Source organism: Pteropus medius, unplaced genomic scaffold (assembly GCF_902729225.1).
Source record: "Pteropus medius unplaced genomic scaffold, Ma_sr-lr_union100, whole genome shotgun sequence".
NCBI lineage: Eukaryota > Metazoa > Chordata > Mammalia > Chiroptera > Pteropodidae > Pteropus > Pteropus medius.
The window spans coordinates 888601-908948 of record NW_024354501.1 but is presented as its reverse complement, the minus strand read 5'-3'; the positions used below and the strand labels follow the sequence as shown (position 1 = coordinate 908948).

General features: G+C 51.5%; 4 non-coding genes across 4 annotated transcripts; all 4 read left to right on the top strand.

Moving 5' to 3' along the window:
- The first annotated feature begins 1502 nt into the window (after positions 1 to 1502).
- Positions 1503 to 1593, top strand: LOC120595383 (small nucleolar RNA SNORD116). Its single transcript, XR_005650809.1, has one exon. It is a non-coding gene; the product is annotated as a small nucleolar RNA SNORD116 (small nucleolar RNA).
- Positions 1594 to 3932: 2339 nt separating this feature from the next.
- Positions 3933 to 4022, top strand: LOC120595382 (small nucleolar RNA SNORD116). Its single transcript, XR_005650808.1, has one exon. It is a non-coding gene; the product is annotated as a small nucleolar RNA SNORD116 (small nucleolar RNA).
- Positions 4023 to 5158: 1136 nt separating this feature from the next.
- On the top strand, positions 5159 to 5249 carry LOC120595381 (small nucleolar RNA SNORD116). Its single transcript, XR_005650806.1, has one exon. It is a non-coding gene; the product is annotated as a small nucleolar RNA SNORD116 (small nucleolar RNA).
- A 2276-nt stretch (positions 5250 to 7525) lies between these two features.
- On the top strand, positions 7526 to 7606 carry LOC120595384 (small nucleolar RNA SNORD116). Its single transcript, XR_005650810.1, has one exon. It is a non-coding gene; the product is annotated as a small nucleolar RNA SNORD116 (small nucleolar RNA).
- The last annotated feature ends 12742 nt before the right edge of the window (positions 7607 to 20348 follow it).

Below are 20348 nucleotides of genomic sequence, written 5' to 3'. Positions count from 1 at the left end.
TTGACAAACTACGTACGTGTATATGAGTGCATCCCTCGTGACATGAACACGACGAGGAACGGATAACGTGTTGTCGTGATTGACGACGAGGAAAATGCCAAAGGCGGAGCCCCTCGACGCTGCCCCGTCCACGTGGCACACGAGTCCACCTCCGAGTGTTCTGCCCCAGTCAGGGGGCTGGTACTGTCATAAAGCATGTGACAGTTTCCCTAGAAGTCACGGGCCATAGGGACTCCGAGGCTGGGACGGAGACGTGCCCTGTTCGCCCAGGGTTCTGAATGGGACACAAGTCGTAAAGACATCAAATTCACGCAGTTTCCCATTGGCACAGTAGGCGTCGTTCCTAACTTTTCTATGTAGGGCCTTGCTGAGGAGTCACCTTCTCAGGCAGGCGTGATTTGTCACCACTAGCCAGGTGACATGCCGTGCGAGACTCCCCGTGGCCAGGACGGGAGACGAAGGCAGCGTGGCCCCAGGCGTGCCGCACACCTGCGGGCCCTCCCGGAGGAAGCGCCTTCCTTCCCCAACACCTGCGTTGGGGAAGGTTACACAGACCGGCAGGAGCTGGACGTGTCCCCAGCGAGACGCGGGTGTCACTGCAGGAGGGGCCTCACACCCCTCCACTCAGGGACTCCACGTGCATTGTCCAGGTTTCCGGAAAACTGGGAGTTATTGAGTCACAAGGACAGTTGTAGTTGTTCAGACTTCCTTCCCGTGTCACAGAATGTGTTTGGATTGACGATGACGCCCTCGTGTGTCACGGTCATGACGTGTGACACCAGGAATTGCCCTCTGGTTTGCTTTTCTCCCACCGAGGGCCTTTGACTCAGTAAGAATAAATGTGCATCGCTCAGGAGGAGAACCTGTGGCCGAGGGCTGCGCAGGCCGCTCAGGAAGCCTCCTGGGGACAGAGGTGGCCCCCTCTCTTCCGAAGGCACCGTTGTCCCTGGTTGGGAAGCAGGACGTGACCTGAGCCCAGGACCAGGTCACACACAGCTGCCTGCAGTCACGCTGAGGGACAGCGGAGCCGGAAGCAGATGCAGCTGCCCCGGGCACGGGTTGGTGTGGGCGCCGTTACCTGAGAATCCGGGCGTGTTTCTGAATCGTGCGTGTCATTTCTCTACGTGGCCCAGGCGGAGTGGCTGAGGACGGGTCATCGTTAGTCACGAAAGTATGACGTTCCCCTTTCGTTTGCTGTTGGACATCAGCAGATCCTGAGCGACATGTCACCTGGGCCTGCACCTCCCCCGCGGATCCCTCAGGAAGGTGAGCTCTCCTCTGCCCCAGGCTCCGCCATTTCCTGGGGGGTCGTGTAGGCCTGCGAGAGGCCACCTGTCCCTGTGCCCCAGCGACACACTGGGCTTTTCTCCACATGGGGTGGCCACTACTGTTCTCAGTAGCTGAGACCTGAACACACCTGACCGCTTGAGGTCTTTGAGGTCCTTGGATCACGAGGTGACCTCCCGGCGGCCTGGTCACAGTCCTGAGTCCCTGAACGTGCTCGATCGATGATGACCCTCACGTGCATTCCTTGGAAAATCTGAACAAAATGAGTGAGAACCCCTACCGTCATTCTCATCGGATCTGAGGTCCAGCACGGGGACTCCTGGGGACAGCCGGTGTGAGGGACAGCTGCTCACGGTCACACTCATGCCGGCACCAACCCGACATCACCATAGGGACGTTTGGTCACTGTCAGCATTCCCTTGGTCAAGTGTTTATGGTGGGTGGGGTTGGGGGCGTGGCCAGGCTTCATGTCCCGTGGGTGGCAGCACATCCACTGGTCCTACGTGGCGGAGTGTGGCAGGACACAGGCCCACGGAGGCCCTGGCGTGGGAAGGTCCTGGCCAGGGTCTTGCCCCTGATGTGGGCCTTGGGCTCCGGGTCATTTAGCCGAAGAGCAGGAGTCATTTTTTGGTTTCTGATTATAGCCCAGGCCCGGTTCACTGTGGCCTGTTCTTGCCTCTGTCTTGGTGAGGATGTTGCTGACCCTGGAGGTCGGTGGCAGAGACACAGGGCTGATCGGTTGTGTTGCTGCCATTGTCACCATGATGTTTCTAGTGCTGGCCCAGTCCCCATGCCAGGCGGGCCGCTGTTGAGTAGCTGCGGATGCACCTGAAGTCAAACATGTTGGCCGGTGTTCGGGTAGGAACAGGGGTGACGGGAGGGCAGGTTACGTGGTCCCATGGGCTCCGTGGCACGTACTGTCTCGCTTGTTCCCAGGATTGTCATCGTCACAGGGTCAGGGACTCGTCTGCCACCGCCAGCGTGCACAGTGGGTGTGTGGCAGGGGAGGTGGCCACGTCCAGGTCGGCCCTGTGGTTTCTGACCTGGTGTCTCATCGAGCTGATCCAAGCAGAGTGGCTCCTGGTGGAAGGTGTCCCCTGCCTCCAGCTGCCATGCAGCCGTCTCTGAATGCGTGGCCTGGCCAGTGTTCCCATGTTCGTTTTCACCTGGGGGGCGGCGTATGAGGTCCGCGTCCTCCGGGAGGGGTGCCCGTCTCCTGGCACCATGTGCCCTGGTCCTCGGCGGGAGGAGGTGACACTGGCAGTGACCCGTGTGCATGGCGGAGCGGGCGCGCACGGAGGCCGTGGGCACGCAGCCGCGACAGTCAGCCCCGGGACGCGTCCTCGCGTGTTCAGAGCACGGACTGTGGCGTGAGTGTCCCGTTGTCACCATAGAGGCGGGTGCCGCTCTGCGAGGTCGCGGGGGGGCGGGGGTGGGCCCGCGTGAGGCCCTGTCACACTTTGATGTCGGTGAGGTCACCGTGCTCTGAAAGACGACGGCTCTGCTCACTGTGCGTTGCCATGTGACCGTTAGGAAATAGGTCTTGGCAGCGACCTGAGTGGCGGGCGTGAGGACGCTGCTCTCGACGAGGCACCGCGAGTCCTCGTCGTTTCTTTCTTTTCCCATCTGAGGCCTGGAGGCCACGGCGTGGGGGAGTTTCTGGTCTCTCGTTGTGATGGGGGCCTCGTTTCCTTAGAACTTTCTGTGTCGGTCATTATTTGGGAAACCTCATGTAGCTACCTGTTTGCTTTCCGGCCGCTGAGGACGTGACTCGGTTTACCTGCCCTGAATTCACTTGGTACCTTAAGAGGACGAGCAGCGTTGAGCTGCGATGCCGGCGGCACCAGCCTCGATGTCAGCGGTGACGGCGTCTCAGTGATCCGTGTTGCCGTTGGGTGCAGTTACTGTGTGACGATATTCGTGGGTCAGGATGTCCAAATGGACTCCTCCACGGCCTCTGTGAGTTTCGTAGAATCACGCGCTGTTTAGTTCAGAGGTGCGGCTCTGAGAGCACGTCTCTGGCCTCTGTCACCCGCACCATGGGTGTCATTGCCACGTTTTCTGTTTTGAAGCCGCGGGACATCCTTCCGTGGGGGCAGGCGAGGGCTCCCGGATCGCTCACCAGAGCCCGCATGTTCCGAGGTGGCCTCGGCCACGAGCACACGCACACACGTCGGCAGAACCACACTCGCGCGTGGCTCACACCCACCTGCAGTCACATCTCAGGGACAGACGTTGGGAATGGTGCACTGTGGGGCCACCGTCACGGCAAAGACTGATGTGCATATTGGTCTCAGGGGCCTGTGATTTGTCTCCACCACCAGGGCCGGTACAGGGGACGGTCCCTCGTCAGCCAAGAGCACAGACCCATCCCTACTGGACGCGTGGAGGTCGCTGGAGACCCGGAGGACGTGTGCGGAGTGCGCCGGCCCGGCATCCCGGGGGAGGTAGGTGTCCCTGCTCGCGGTGGCTCGTTTGGGTCCTGCCCAGCCCGCGGGGGTCCCTCCAGCGCGAGGGCCTGGCCGCGCCTCGCACTCAGCGGCTGGATGTGGACCCTCAGGCCGCGGGTGGACTGCGAGGTCACTGGGTCCCCCAGTGGGCCACCCGGCGGCCGTGCCACATTTTCCCGCGTCCCCAAATGTGCTCGATCGATGATGACCCTCACGTGCATTCCTTGGAAATCTGAACAAAATGAGTGAGAACCCCTACCGTCATTCTCATCGGCTCTGAGGTCCAGCACGGGGACGCCCGGGGACAGCCGGCATGAGGGACAGCTGCTCACGGTCACACTCATGCTGGCACCAGCGACAGCCTTGGATCTTTGTGGATCAGGACATGTCTAGTTGTGGGGAAAACGTGTTCTAGTTTTAGCCATTTTGGACCCCGGGGCAAGGTGGGTGACAAGGAGCAATGTCCTTCTGGTCATCTGCTGGCACAAGAGGAAAATCAGGCTCAGGCCACTCGATGACAGTCCTGGCCTGAGCTCCAGTGACGCTTACGATTTTAGACAGTACTTCTGCCAGCGTGACGATGGTGCCCTCTGTGGGTGGGTGGTGTTTCCTGGGCAACGCTGGGTTTTGTCAAGTGGGCTCTTCCTGTGACACTTGCGGAGACACAGTGTCCCATTTGACATGGCACACGTTTGCGGTTTGCTAGCAGGATCTGTGACATGAGGATCTGTAGACTGTCGAGGACGACTCCTGGGGACAGGGGTGGCCTTCTGTCTTCCGAAGGCCCCGTTGTCCCTGGTTGGGAAGCAGGATGTGGCTCTGGAGATCTGGGCTCAAGGCCCGCGTCTTCAGGGGCTGAGTCTTCTGCGTAGGCCGAGGCACACACAGCTGCATGCTGGCACCTTAATCTGTCACACAGGTCTGCAGTCAACGCTGAGGGACAGCGGAGCAGGAAGCAGATGCCGCTGCCCCGGGACTGGTTGGTGTAGGTGCTGTTACCTGAGAATCCGGGCGTGTTTCTGAATCGTGTGTGTCATTTCTATGCATGGCCCAGGTGGAGTGGCTGAGGACGGGTCATCGACAGTCATGAAGAGATGACGTTCTCTTTCGGTTTGCTGGCTGGACATCGGCATTTCCTGAGACGTGTCACCTGGGCGTGCACCTCCCCCGCGGATCCCTCAGGAGGGTGAGCTCTCCTCTGCCCCAGGCTCCGCCATTTCCCTGAGGATCTCGTAGGCCTGTGAGAGGCCACCTGTCCTCGTACCCCAGTGACACATGGGGCTTTGCTCCTATGGCTTGGCCGTTCCTGTGCTCCCTGGCTGGGACCTGGATGCCTCAGGCTGTTCAAGGGCTGTGATGTCCTTCAGTCACGAGGTGATCTCCCGGCGGCCTGGTCACAGTCCTGAGTCCCCGAACATGCTCGATCGATGATGACCCTCACATGCATTCCTTGGAAAATCTGAACAAAATGAGTGAGAACCCCTACCGTCATTCTCATCGGATCTGAGGTCCAGCACGGGGACGCCCGGGGACAGCAGGTGTGAGGGACAGCTGCTCAAGGTCACAGTCATGCCGGCACCTCCCAGGGCATCGGTATCAGGGCCTCCTGGTGTCTGGCAGCGCTCCCATTGTTAGTGGTTTTTGTAGGGTGGCCAGGCCTGTCACTTTGACTAACATGACGTCCTGTGTTGGCACAGGCCTTGTGAGCCCTCAGGACCAGAGTGGCCACGGGTCACGGTCAGACAGCCCCGCCAGCTGCATCTAGGACTTATTCTCGGCCTTGAGCCCAGGCCTGGCTCACGGAGAAGGTTGTTCTTGCTTTTTGTTGATTAAACTCAACTGCAGCCCGTTGGTGCTGGCCTCAGGGACGACTAGGCGTGGACCTTACCTGGCAGCTCATCTGTTTCAACATGCCCCTGAGTCCCCATGACTCTGTCATGGTCCCCACTCCAAAACCGGTTGTCAGGTTAGGAATGTGGGAGGCAGGGGGCAGGGTGCAGTGTGACTCCAGGAGCTTCCAGCCGTCGCGCTGTCTCGCATTGTTTCAGGAGAGGCCTTGGCTTCCGTCGAGGTCCTCGGTGCCGTTCAGGCCCGGCTTCCATGTCTGTGAGCGGCAGCCTGGGAGCCCCCGGTGTCCCGCCGTTGCGCGGCAGGGTAGAAGGCGGGCCTTTGTGGGTGCTGAGGCCTCCACGCACAAGGACACGTGCCCATCCCTGCGACACTGTGCCGGCACACTCGCCGGCAGCCACGCCCCGAGGCTCGTGACGAGCAGACGCCAGGCCTGCGTGGGAAACATCAGGCGGGACCTCGTGCCGCAAACCGGGGCCTGTTCCTCAGTCTTGCGTGTGTTTTTCCTGCCCTCTTCAGGTCCAGCCGCCCGGGAGCAGACGCCAGCGGGGTGACCTGCCAGGTCTGCGACTCTCAACCGTGGGGACCTCAGCATCACATGGCGCAGGCTGTCGGGGCTGGTGGCGGATCCCCTCGCCGGTGAGCAGACTTCTTAGCCAGGTCTGCGCACGGACGTCACAGGGCACTGGGGGACCTGGTCTTGGTCGCCACCCGCTGAGCCCCAGCACCTCGGGCGGGCGGACCCTCCCTAGCGCCGCCATGTTCAAGCTCGTGGGCCGTTTCCTGGGTAGAGCCTGCCGCCTCCATGGTCCCACGTCCGGTGTCTGCGTCGTGCTCTGGTTAATAACGATGATGACGCAGATGAGCGAGGCTTTTCTACCATTTTCTCAAACCACGAATGGTCCCATTTATGAGTTTTGGTTTTCAGAGTAGGTTTCGTCCACTGACGTTTCTGCAGCCAGCTTCCCGTGTATTTCAGGGAGGTTACAGGTGTAGTGTGGATGCGAGGGGGCCTTCGGGGAGCCTTCGACCACCGAGTCTTCTCAAATGCCTTCGAATGCTGCTGCGTTCCAAGTGCCGAGTGACTTCTCGTTAGGTTGTTTTGTGTGTCTCCGCGGTCAGTTCTCTGAAACCTGTGACCAGCACACATTCCGTGAGGACGGTTTCTTAGCTTCCCTGATGTCCCCATGCCTCGTGGGTAGGAAAGGCCGCTGGAACCGCCTATAATTCTTCTGCCACACTCTGGAAGCGCTGATTTTGTCCTCGTACAAATTTCCTTTTTGGAAATGATCAGAAAGTTGCTTTCCAGAGGTAGCATCACAATTATTAATAAACTTGTGTTTCGTGCATCGTTTTTATGTTTCAAGTAATCGAGAATGTAATCGGTTTTGTGAAAACTCGTCCGTCTAAGCGGTGCGAGGTATTTATCATCTGGTGACTCATCTGCGGTTTGTCTCATTTAGGAATTTCGCATGTCCCTTTTTTTGAGTAAAGTTGTAACAATCTTAGAATGATAAGTTAGTATATTTAATGGGCAGGTTTACGATGCACTTCCTAGGTGTTTTCACGGTCGACGCGTGCATGTGTGTGCTTTGCGTATTTCTCTACGTTTACTCTCTTTCCACAGGTCGCCGAGGACCAACATCAAAACCAGCCTTCCTTCCCCTTGCGACATGACGAGAAGAAACATCCTGGAAATCCTTCCGCTCTCATCCTCGGGGGTCAGGAGGGTCCCTAACACAGTGAGTGTGTTGTCGCGAAGACACTGACACTCCTGGGCACACGGTGACACGCCTGTGACAGCGCGACTCACTGTGCCGGTCAGCGTGGGGCCACGTCGGTGCCTCCGTGGTCATATCGTGGGCCCCAGGGGACGGGTGTCTGAGCGCTCAGGGCCTGCCACGTGTTTCAGGCTCACGATCCCTTTTACAAATGTGCCTGGATCAATAATGACTTCAACAATGGGTGTCCTTGGAATCTGAACACAACGAGTGGCAGAAACACTCTGCGACCTGAGGTCCCGCTCAGGGAGCAAACGAGGCAGGAAATGGCGGCAGTTCGGTTCGTTGGGGGTCGTCGCACTTGCAGGGCCTGTGGTCAACCAGATGGCACACGGTAGCATTTCCGTAAATGCCCGGCTGTCCTGCTGCGCGTGTAACCTGCCTGGCAGAATGTGTTGCTCAGGAGGGGGGCGGGGATGTTGTTGGGGTGTACTGCTGAGCCCTCCCCGCCTGCACAAGGTGGACCTGTGCACGTGCTTGCTTGTCACCTCTCCCTCGTCCCCTCTGCTCCCACAGCTCCGCAGGGACAAAATCAGGTTCCTTCCCTTTGAGACGTGACATGGAGGGGAAGCCCGTCCTCATGGGCCGGTGGGAACTCTCAAGTCGGTGATCATGTGTCCTTAAAATGCTGATGTCCGTTGCAGAGCTGGTTAATCCTCCAGTGACCGTGGGACACTGTGTGTCACAGTCACCTACAGAGCCTGGATCGCTGGTGTGGGCTGCTGGGTAAGCGAGTCCCAGAGAGAGGAACTGCTGTGTTCTGTGTCTTTCTGAGCAAACACGTCCTTTTTTAGAAACTTGTATCAGTCATTATTACAGTAATTCATCGTGTTGAAAAACCTGAACAAAGCGAGTCATCTGGTCTCCCTTGTGACACTGAGGTCAAGCACAGACCCCTGGAGCTGGGGGAGGGTGTCACGCTTTCAGTCCTGTGTTGCTAGAGTGTTGACCTGCTCGCATGCACCAGAGGAACCGAATCTTACGTGGTCCCTGCCCTTCCTGCTTGGGGGTCAGGCTGGCTCTGGGGTCTTGGGGGTCCCTGAGTGCTTAGCTGCAGCGGGAACACACTTGGTGGGTGCCGACCCTGGGGAGCCAGCACATGAGCACTGATGACTTGAGAAACGCTTGTTGCCTACACTTGAGCCCTTCGCACATTTGCCTGAGCTGCTGGAATCTTCTGTGTGACAATGGTCTTTGAGAGCTATTAGATGGTCAAAATACTTTTCTCCATTAAGTGACACAAGTATATGATAATCGGAAAGAAGTTACTATATGTAGAGTCTTCACACTATTTTTAAAATAATTTTTTTATTTTTTAAGTACAGTTGACATACACCATGATATTCACTTCAGGTGTACACCATAGTGATTAGGCATTTAAATAGCCAAGATATGGAAGCAGCCAAAGTGCCCATCAGTAGATGTGTGGGTACAGAAGGGGTGATACATATACGCAATGGAATATTAGCCTTACAAAGAGCGAAATGTCGCCATCTGCAGGAACCTGGGTGGGTGGAGCAAGGGGGTTCTGTGCTGATCAGACAGAGAAACACAAATATTGTTCTGATTTCACAATGTTTTTTTTAATTTTCTTGCCAATCAGTCACTAGGATTGAGTTATTGTTTCTTTGGGGTTTTGGGGTTCCCCCCATCATCTGAGTGAATAACTTTATAGACACACGAGTAGTGATTTCAACTACATACTGCATTAAACGTGTTTAGATGTGAAATGATTATATTTCCATTTTGTTTTTACGTGGATTTCCTTGGCCACTTTTATATAACTCCAGTGGGATTTCCAGTGTGTTTGAAAGAGAGCTTTTAGTTATAACGAATGAAGTTATGGTCACTTCGCTGAGGAAATTTTGAGAGCATTGTCTTAGAAAAAAAGTATTAACATGTTCCAAGGGGGGAGCATTTGCTGTTTTTACCCAGTGAGTATCTGCTAGGTCACTTCCAGCACCTTGTCACTAAACATTCCCCCCGGAAGCCTCTGCCCTGCAACCCCCATTTTCCCTGTGCTTCGCACGCTGGGAGTGATGCTAGACTGAAGGGATATTTGCTGCTTGAAATTCTCACCTCTACCCACTAAAAAGGCTGTTTCTGTCCCTTGCTCCAGTGCTTTCCTCTGAGAAAGATCAAGACAGTTCACTCCGGAGGTGATATGCACTTTTAATAGATGTATATTCTTAGATCCTTTTATTACTTTGTTAAGGAATTTAGAATGATTGCTTATATGACCTGCCTGTTTATAAGCCGCTGAGTCCGCAGAGGTTTTTTCTCCCCGCGCATGTGCTAAGTCAGCCTCGACACTGCTTTGTCCCTGCGCATGCGTCAAGTCAGCTGAGATGCTGTTCTTTCCACACCTGCGCGCTAAGTCAGCTCAGGCTCTGCTTTCTCCCTGCGCATGCGCCAAGTCAGCTGAGCCGCTGCTCTCCCTCCGCACGCCTGCGCGCTGTCAGCCCAGGCATTGCTTGCTGCCTGTGCATGCGCTAAGTCAGCGGATGAAGTGCTCTTGCTGCCGCCCCACGCATGCGTGCCAAGACACGGCAGGCACTGCTTTTTTTTTTTTTTTTTTTAATCCCCGCGCGTGCTTGCTAATCAACTGAGGCCCCGCTCTGTCTCCTTTTTTGTGCTTGCGCGCCGAGTCAGCGCAGGCATTGCTTGTTTTCCCCGCGCGTGCGCTGAGTCACCAAGAGGCCCCGCCTTGTCTACCCGCGCGTGTGCGCTGAGTCAACTGAGGCACAGTTTGGTTTTCCTCCTCACGCGTGCGCGATGAGCTGACCCCGCCGAGTCATCTGGGGGCATAGTTTGTTCTCACTTCCCGCGCGTGCGCGATGAGCTGATCGAGGCACTGCTTTGTCTCCCTGCGCGTGTCACCACGTCAGAGGAGTGTCCGTGTGCATGACGTGCAGATACGTGGTGACCGCTCTGCCCCGTGTGTGGCTGCGGGATGGACTCGTCTTTCTTCTCCCCTTGCCACATAGCTGTCCTCCCTCAGGTCGGCGTGGGCCGCAAGCTGGGTTTCACGTGGACGCGTTTCCTTCTTTCCCTTGAGATGTGACGTGAGGAAAGTTCTGGGGATCATCCTGCCACCCGCTCCGGGGCCTGCGTGACGTTGTGATGCGGGTGAGCACTTTGTCCCGCGAAGCCTGACAGTCGCGCAGGGAGCTGTGCTGCCCCAGTGCCCAGGAGGGCCTGCGGGTCCGGTCCCCGCGCGCGCGTGCGCGTGTGTGCTGGTCTCCGAGACCTCGTCCTGCGGTGGTTGTGGCCAGTGGTGACGAAATCATTCCTGTCCTGTGGCCCCCAGCTCAGGCTCGTAGTCGCTTATACACATTCCTGGATCAATCACGGCTTCGGTAGTTTATCTCTTTGAAAATGTGGACAAAATGAGTGGTAGCATCACTTTCTGAAACCGAGTACAAGTCACATACAGGGCCACACAACAAAGTCAGCATTCATCTAAAATAGATGGCGAAAATTTAGGGTGCGTTTTGCAAACCCTAAGACCAGTACTAAGGAAATAATACTGAATCACCGAGCAATTAATATAGTGTAACAGAAAATGTCTGATTAAAACAAGAATGTACGGATGTGAGACATCCAGCAAACAGAAGGGGCAAAAATCCAACTGTAGGACAAATTAAATTGAAAAGTCAGAAATGGGGAGATTCATTTAAATAGTTAAACGTCAATATACTGTTTATAAAAGAGACGCTTTAGAACATAGACGGATAGTTCAAAAGAGTGAGGACAGCTGTATTGTGCAAAGAAGACCCAGGAGAGTCGAGAAAAACTAGAGAAAATAGACTGTGGTAAAATAGTATTAGAAATGAGGAAGGATATTAAATAATGGCCGAAGGCTTAATTAATCTGGAATATATAACAATTATAAGCATAATTAACAACAGAGTGTCAAATTACATAAAACAAAAACTGACTTGGCAGAAGAGACAAACGCAATCCCGTGATGCTAACGATGCTTCGGTTTGTTGCAAACAGTTGGTAGACCCGTCAGACGGGGTCAGGTGGTGATCGCAGACCTGAGCAATCTTATCGACCACCTTCAGCTGATACAGCAGTGAAACACAAGCTATCTTCAGATGCACCTGGAACATTCTCCCACATAGATCACACACACAGTCAGGAAACGACTCAGTGGATTTAAGGTTGAAATCACGTAGTGTACGTTTTATGGCCACAGAAAAATTAGAAATCTAAACAGATACATCTCGGAAATTGCCAAATATTTGAAAATTAGCATAATTTATAGAACCAATAGGTCAGATACAAAATCATGAAAGAAGTAGGAAACATTTAAAACTGGATGGGTTAGAGCTAAAGACGAGCTTATAAGGAAATTTTTATAGTTTTAAATTATTATGTCAGAAGGGAGGAAATATAGCAAAGAAATAACCTAAGCTTTCCCTTTAAGAAAATAGAAAAAGGCTAAACTGAGAAATTCAAACCCAATCAAGAACAAGGAAGTTAATAAAAATTTAATTTTAATAAAAATTACATGGAAATTCAAAATAACCATGCAGAAGACCCATGAAAACCAAAAGTCGGATTTCTATAAAGAGTAATGACGTTGACAAGCCGTCAGTGAGGCTGAGCAGAGTGAGGAGACACGGTCGCTGAATCGCACGTTGGAGGAGGGGTCCTGCTCCTGCAGCGGGTTCCCGCAGCCCTCGTCTGTTTTCCCGGCGGGGAGGTGTCTGCGGGACAGCGGGGAGGACGTGCCAAAGTTTCAGGCTGCACTTCAAACTCGGCAAAACACTTGCCATGAAGATGCTCGTCGCTTACTTCTTGACAATACAGTACCACTCGTTCAAGTGTCGTGACCCTCGCCGGTGGTTTTTATTTTACTATGGCAAGTCCTCCAAGCTCCCATTCCTGTGGATTCTGGGATTTTTGACCTTTCTGTGCTTAGCTCAGAGCAGAAAGACATCGGGATTATGCGTGTTTGAATAGCTCCTGCCTTTGCAGGGATGAAGATGAGATGGGGCCCAGGTGAGGTATGCGATGGAGAGGGTGTCCCCGAGGCCGTGGCTTGTGTTCTGTGGAGTGTGCCCAGCAGAGGAGAATGGACAAGGAAGTGTCCCCGGGTACCCTGTGACAGGTGGGAACAGCCCGCACACGGCCTGAGCGTTCGCGTCTCTCTCTCTCTCTCTCAGGTTACTGTGCCCCATGCATTCCCAGTACAGCTGCGTCATCCTCCTGGGCAAAATATCACAGCGGTTCCTGGTCCTCCTCACAGCGACAGACACGCAGCATATCTGGTATTAAACTCGTTGGAGGGAAACCAGGGGAAAGTGCCTTACAGCATAGATACCCAGGCAAGTGACGATGGAAAACAAAGGGTGTGAAACAATATTGTGCACACGCACGTAAATGAATCTGTTTCTGCCACCTGACCGTGCCGGGCTCGGGTGACGTGAGCCTGAGCGGAACCTGCAGTTCTCGAGCTTCCCCAGCTGTGGCCACTTTGCAGACGGTGACTTTAGAAGGCCGTGTGCTTTTTCCCGTTTAGAGGCACTTCATATTTTTCTCTTCTGCAGTACATTATCTTAATGTAGATTTTAAATATTTTCCTGAGTAAGGTGTCTGTGTAGTTCCTTTGAAGGGAACGGCTGCTTATCTCCTGTTGAGATTTTCAGGAAACTCAGGCAAGGTTTACTTCCTTGTATTGGCAGCTGGAAGGACCAAATCGACTATATCTGAGAGAGAATTACGTATGCACGATGATGTGCCATCACCCTAGCCCCTGCGGTTTTCAAGCCTTTGTTCAGGAGGAACCAAAATTCTAACGGACACAAGTTATCGAGAGCTATTACATGCATGCCAATATGTGACTAAAAAAAAAAGATGTAGCTATTATAAAAATAACATCTATAAGTACCTGCCGTTGAAATCATAGGTCAGGTATTTTGGGGGAGATACATTTGAAGAGAATTGTAAGCTACTACATTGTGATAAATGTTTGTAAATTTGTTTTTTGACTTGTCAGGAAGCAAAAAAATGAAGAAAACAGTGGTGTTGTACCAATATGCTTATATTCAGAAGACTAATACATACTTTAGCAATTGTATATTTTTTCTTAACTTCTCTCTAATGTAAAAATTAGATTTTTACACCTTTACGTAAATCTAGTTTCAAATTTTAACAGTTGACTAAGAGAAGAAAACCTGTAGCTACATCTGTGAAATTTGCGGTGTGCTGTTCCCCAAGTGACTTCAGAGAGCAGGACGTCACTTTGAGATACACAGTTTCATTCTGTTCGCTGGCGAAATCAGTAAATCACATAGCAGCTATTATTCTGTGTGTCTCCGAGGACACTGAATTAAATGTGGTCTTCATTTTCTCACATCTAGACCATAGTGCATTGAGGTTGTTCCTAAAAGATTTACATTAGGTGCTGTCTTAACTATCTTAGGCGAAACTCATATTTATGGGTGTCTTTTAGGAGAAAAAGGGTTAGGAAACGTGATTATGACACAGGAAGGAGCCCTTTCCCTAGATGATGGATTTGGGGCAAATTTTAGACTTTTGTTTTAAAAAGGAGTGATTTAGTTTAATCCAGTTTCCTAGAAATTCAGATATTATTGACATTTTTCCTATAGATGGCTTTGTAAAAACCAATAAGCTAGAGACAGTTTTTGTCCATCGAGTCAGTAGGTGTCTTCCGTAGACCTCGCCAGGTGGTCATAGAGAAGCCACGTTTCCGTCGATCTGCACATAACAGTAAAAACCGTTTTATAAAATTTAGTCCTAGCAATTGAAATGCTTCATCTCGCTGACGTAATTATCAGCCAGCCACGCTCTGTGTCCGCCGGGCCTCAGGGAGGGTGAACAGTACGTGTCCGAAGGTCGTGCACGTGACACACGCACAGAGAGCGTGACAGCGCCCGGCCTTCCCAGTCCCACACGTGGATCACGGTGTCTTACCGTTAAACTAGGTTGCGTGCGTGTGTCTGCGTGTAGTTTATATGTGCAGACAGGTGTAATGGTATTTATAACTGCATGTATTTTTTCTTGAAATGTTGTTCTTCCTCTTCTGTCCCCCGTCAGGTGATGCTGGAACCTAAGGGAGGGGAAACTGCCGGTGCCTTCTCCCGAGCTCGCGTGTCAGGCCACACAGCTTCTCAGTCTGGCTCTGCAGCCTTGCGGGTATGGCTGCGGCCAGGGCGCTGCGTTTACTGGGACAGGCCTGGGGCGGCCAGCGGTCCATGGGTCTCCCACTCCCTGAGGAGGTGGCATTAAAATGACCCCCACGAGAGCCACCTGAGCATGTGCCCAGTGATGGGGGCTACTGCGGCGGGTCTTGGCAGTGTCCCTAAATGAGAACGTTTGGTCACCAGCGCCGCCCTCAGCTGACTCTCCCTGTGCCAGGCATTTCCTGAGCGATGTCTCAGCTCTTGGTGTGATTGAGGCATCGCGAGCACTGTCGATTGCTTATGGTCTGACATCTCTCTGTTTGCTTCTGCGACAGTCACCTCGTGCATTGCCAGGCATAGAATAAGTTCTCAATGAACTCTTACTGAGAACAGATGTACGACTAAATTATTTGGAGTGGTTTCGTAAATAACTTGGACCACTGAGCAGAAAAAGAGACCAGTAGGTCTTGGAAATGCATGGGAGAGGGCCGTGCTGTGACGTGCTACTAGCGACACGTGTGCGTGTGGAGCTGCCAGCAGAGCGGGGTGACAGCTCAGCGCCCAGCCGGGTCGCCTTTCTCACGGGAGTGGTGTTTCTTGTTTTTTCCTCCCCAGAAGACGACGTCTCTTGGGAGCGAATGTCACCAGCCCACTCCCGACACGGGGCTCTTCCGGCAGAGAGCCTTCTCCTGCGCTGTCACCTGTCCCAGGTGAGGTTTGGTCAGGAGAGCCCAGCCAGGCTTTCTAGGACCCACCCTGTCGGGGTAGAAAAGCAGGTGCGGTTTTCCTGGAGATGGGTGACGTTGGCTGGCGTTCTGAGCGACTCCGAGGGCCGGGACAGGAATAGGCTGACAGGGCCGCTTTGCTCGCATGGCCTCACGGCCGCCTGCTCTCGGTCAGCACCGTATTGGTGCCGTGAAGCACTTCCTCGGCAGTTCTTTCTCGGCCAGCCCCGACCCGGCCGCCTGTGCCAAGCCAGAGGGTTGGGTTCAGTGTGTGAGGCTCACCAGCTCTTGTAATCAGAGGCCTAGGGGACAGGCGAGTGGTTTTGTCTCTGATAATGAACGTGTGACCTCGAACTACAAGAAGCCACGTACGGAGGGCAAGAGACAGAGAAATCTGGGCTAGTTGCAGTGTCCAGCACTGTTTAGCCAGCAAAGGACAAAAACTAGTGCCCAAGGTTAGGAAGCTTTAGAGTCGTTTTTCGGTCAAGCACCGGCCCAGCTGCTGCAGGCCTGGCGGTCCCTGTGTGCCCTGTGTACTCGGCAGATCGGCTCGAGCAGGGCAAGCAGCAGCGCCCGGGGTGTCACCGCCTCCTGCCAGGCTCTCAGGAAGCGCGCCCCTCACCTTCTCCTGTTTTCCCCACTGTGTCCTTGCAGGTGATAACCGCGAAGCCGAGGTGGAGCTGTCACTGGGTGCCACTGCTTCCGCCCCCTGCTCCAGCAGAGCAGTGACACAGCCTGCCCTCTGCGTGGGGACGCCTCCCTCCCCGTGTCGCCCTGGACACCTCCTCAGATAAGAAATCTTAACTGAGAATGCTCATGTTGGGATGTCACCGATGAGACTTTGCTGTGGGCGTGGTGGCGGTCTCCCTTGCTACCCCTTGACTCAATCCCAGGAGCCTCAGTAGAGGAAATATTATCGCACCAGAACTCAAAATGTTGGAATCCCTCAGTCCTCCCGAAAATAGAAATTTGTAGCTTCCTTCGCCATGCGGTAAATTTGAAGAGTAGGCCATATTCAAAAGAAACCGCACTATTTAAAAAAAGATTCAAAGCATCTCTAACTATCCGATCTATTCATTAGGTGCCCTCCTCCCTCCCGGTTCTGTCCCCGAGTTTTCTCTGTTAACGGAGTTGTGTGCACTCCTTCAGCGAGTAGATGTGCAGGCACACACACCCAGATGCACACTCGCACACGCACACACACACACACTCAAAACACACCTCATACACCCACATATGCGTGTGCATACACACCCATCTACACACACACAAACCCACGCGTGCGCACATATGCACACGCCCACACAACCACACGTGCGCACACTCACAAATGCGCGTGTGCACGCAAACACCCTCACCCACACACGCAGACATACCCATACACAGCCACGGTTACAAGCACGCCCACACACACCCACAAACACACACATGCATGCACACACAAACACACCACCCCGTACCCACACACATTGTTTTGGAGGGGTTTGCAGGAGAGGCCATATTGTGCCCATTCTTCTACAGAATGCATTTCACTTAACACGTTTTTTAACGCCCTTTTCCTATTTTGATGACACACACCCGTGTCATTTAACGAATGACTGCGTGACTGTTTTGTAGATTTAAAAAATTAAGTGTTTTGAACATTCTCATTCACATCGATGGCGGTGCCAGGTTTCTGCGCACTGAACCTCCCTACACGTCAAGAATCTTGCACTTGTCTGTTACAGTGTAAGAAATTACCGAGCAGTTGAACTACTGGGATTAAGAATGTACACATTTTAAATTTTGAAAATTATTACAAGATTTCCTTAAAAATGTCACAACTCTATCCTCAAATGGCAACAAAGGAGATTGCCAGCTTCCCTGCAGCCTCACAGATCGCGGATTTCAGAAATGTCTCACATCTCGGCCAGTGCGATAGCCCAAACTATTGTCTTAAATTGTACTTCTTTTGTTTTTGAGTTTGATCATTTTTTCATGTTTATCAGCCATCTGTATTTTTTAATTTCCTCTTTATGTCTAATTTTGGGGGTGGGGGAGATTGTTGTCTCTTACTTCAAAGAGCTCATTTATTATTGGGAAAAAAGCTTTGGATTGTCAAGCATTACAGATCTTTTTTACACACCTTTAAACTTCATTTTTGTTATCAGAATGTGTATGATTGTTACATGTCCAAGTATATCCACGTTCGCTTTACGGCTTCTGAGTTTCATGTCATTTGGGAAAGATATTTATACCGAGTCCATAAAACCTTCATCTCTGTTAACTTCTAATTATTTTGTGTTTTTTAAATTCAAATTCTTAAGTCATGAGAAATTTTTTGGTTTGAATCTCGAAGTTGCCAGGTGATTTGCCATGACTTGCGATTATTTGCCAATAATTGCCCATCTCTCTGTAACGCCATCCTGCACTGTGTGTGTCCTCGTCTGTGGCTGGCTCCGCTGTGGCCGTGTGGCTCCGTGTGTCTCTTCTTCTGCCTCCTGTGTCATGTGTCTTCTTGTTGGAAGAAATTTCAGTTCAGACTGCAATTTCATCAACGCTAATAAATTCATTTGGGGAGAATTGGTTTTTAATGATAAAAGTTTTCTTACCCAAGGACAAGGTATGTTTTCCTTTTTATTCAATAATTTTAATCACAGTTAATATTTTCACTTCGCGATGTATTTCCTTACAGCTTACTAATATTTTTTTGTATCTGAACGTTTTGTGTTTGGGGGGATAAGCGGTCACCTCGGTCTTTCTCGTGACTTTTCAGAGTTTTTAAAACTGCAGACTAAACCCTTTGCAAACACTGGTGGTTTGGCTTCTCCAGTTTCGAGTGGTGTGGATTTTAGTTATGTCGATGAAGTTCAATGAGCGGTGCCTTCAGAGGATTAAATCTCTCTGTGGACGTATGACTCACCCTTGATTCAATGAGGTTTTAGTGGAATGCTTCGTGGGTTTGAGCGGCACATTGTTGCTGCCCCTTTATCCAAAAAGACGCCCAGAAAAAGCCGTGATGAAGCAAATAGGAGTTTGTGAAAACCACTGCCAGGGAAAAGGCCACCTTGACAAGGTGTAGTCGTGTTTCAGATCAGGAAGCTGTGGCTCCGGGGTCTGGCCGATGTGATGTCACGAAGGCAGGCTTTCAAAGCGGGGTCCTGGTTAGGGACCGGCAGCCTTTGTTATGCAGTGGTTAGGGTCGGAAAAAAGTCACGAGAGGGCCCCGATGTGGGTCTGAGTGAGCTGAGTTTCGTCCAGAAAGGAGCCGTCTGCCTTTGTGAGTGAGACGTTCTCAGATGGGTAAACTGCGAAGTTATTTACTGGTTTCCAGTTCCACCTGTTTTTAGGACTTTGCTGAGGGTGGTATCACGTCTTAGCCCCGACAGGTAAGTTACATGACGTAGGCGGTGTCCATGTCAATGTCAGATGCTAATTTCATATTTTATTTAAAAGTTTTTCTCAGTTACAGTTGACAGTATCATTTTACCTTAGTTTCAGGTGTAGGGCATCGTGTTCAGACATTTATGATAACTTACGGCGCGATTCCCCTGTGGGACTCCCGACACCACACACAGTTATCACGACGTTACTGGCCGTCAACCCTGTGCTGTACTTCATGTCCCCGTGACTGTTTTGTAGGTGCCAGTCCCTAATCACTTTTGACCCAGCCCTTCCCCCTGCCTCCCACCCAGCAAACATCAGTTTGTTCTCAGTACCTGTAAGTCTGTTGCTGTGTCGTTTGTCTGTTTACTTGTTCTTCAGATTCCATGTATAAGGGAAGTCATGTGACATTCGTCTTCCTCTGACTTATTTACCGTAGCGTGATGCTCTCTAGGTCCATCCACATTGTCGCATGTGGTGAGAATTCCTCCTTTGCACTGGCTGAGTAGCGTTCCATCCACTGTATGTACATACCACTTCTCACGTGTCTGTTCACCCACGGATGGACACGCAGGTCACCTCCATATCTTGGCTGTTGTGAATAATGCTGTCGTGAATATAGGGGTGCAGATATCTTTTCAAATGAGTGTTCGGATTTCTTCGGATAAATACCCAGAAGCGGAATGGTCGGGTCAGAAGGTAGTCCGATTTTTAATTTTTTGAGGTGCCTCCATACTGTTTTCTGTAGTGGCTGCACCAGTTTGCAGTCCCATCAGCATGATGAGGGGTCCCCTTTTCTCCACATGCTTGCCAGCACTTGTTTTTGGATTTTTTGATGATGGTCAATCTGACAGGTGTGAGGTGACGTCTCATTATTTTTTAATGTGCGTTTCTCTGATTAGTGACATTGAGCATCTTTTCACATGTCTGTGTCCACTTTGGAGAAATAGATACTCAGGTCTTCTGCCTAGTTTTTAACTGGATCATTTGGGATTTTTTGGTGTTTACTCGTATGATATTAACCCCTTATCGGTGTGTTATTGGAAGAAATATTTTCTCCTTTTCATTGGGCCTTTTTTTTTTTTAATTATGGTTTGCTGTGTGGAAACTTTCAGTTTGATATATATAGTCCCATTTGTTTATTTTTTCTTTCGTTTCCCTTGCCTGAGGAGATACATCAGAAAATGTTACTAAGAGCATACTGCATCTGTTTTCTTCTAGAAGTTTTATGGTTTTGGATCTTAAATTTAAGTTTTTAATCCATTTTGAGTTTATTTTTATATGTAGCATTAGAAGGTGGATCCTGTTTCATATATTTTTTTGCATCTATCTGTCCAGTTTTCCTAGCACCATTTATTGAATAGATTGACTTTACCCCATCACATGGTCTTTCCTCCTTTGTCATAGGCTAAATGACCATATAGTGCGAGTTTATTTCTGGGCTCTCTATTCTTTTCCATTGACCTATGTGTCTGTTTTTGTGCCTCTGCCATGCTGTTTTGGTGACTGTAGCCTAGTAGTATAGTTTGAAATCAAGTAGTGTGATACCTCCAACTTTGTTCTTCTTTCTCAAGATTGCTGGGGCTATTTGGGGTCTTTCGTGGTTCCATATAATTTTTAGGATTCTTTGTCATAGTTTTGTGAAAAACGCCATTGGTATTATGATAGAGATTGCATTAAATTTGTAGGTTGCTTTGCGTAGTGTGGACATTTGAAAGATGTTAATGTTTCCTACCC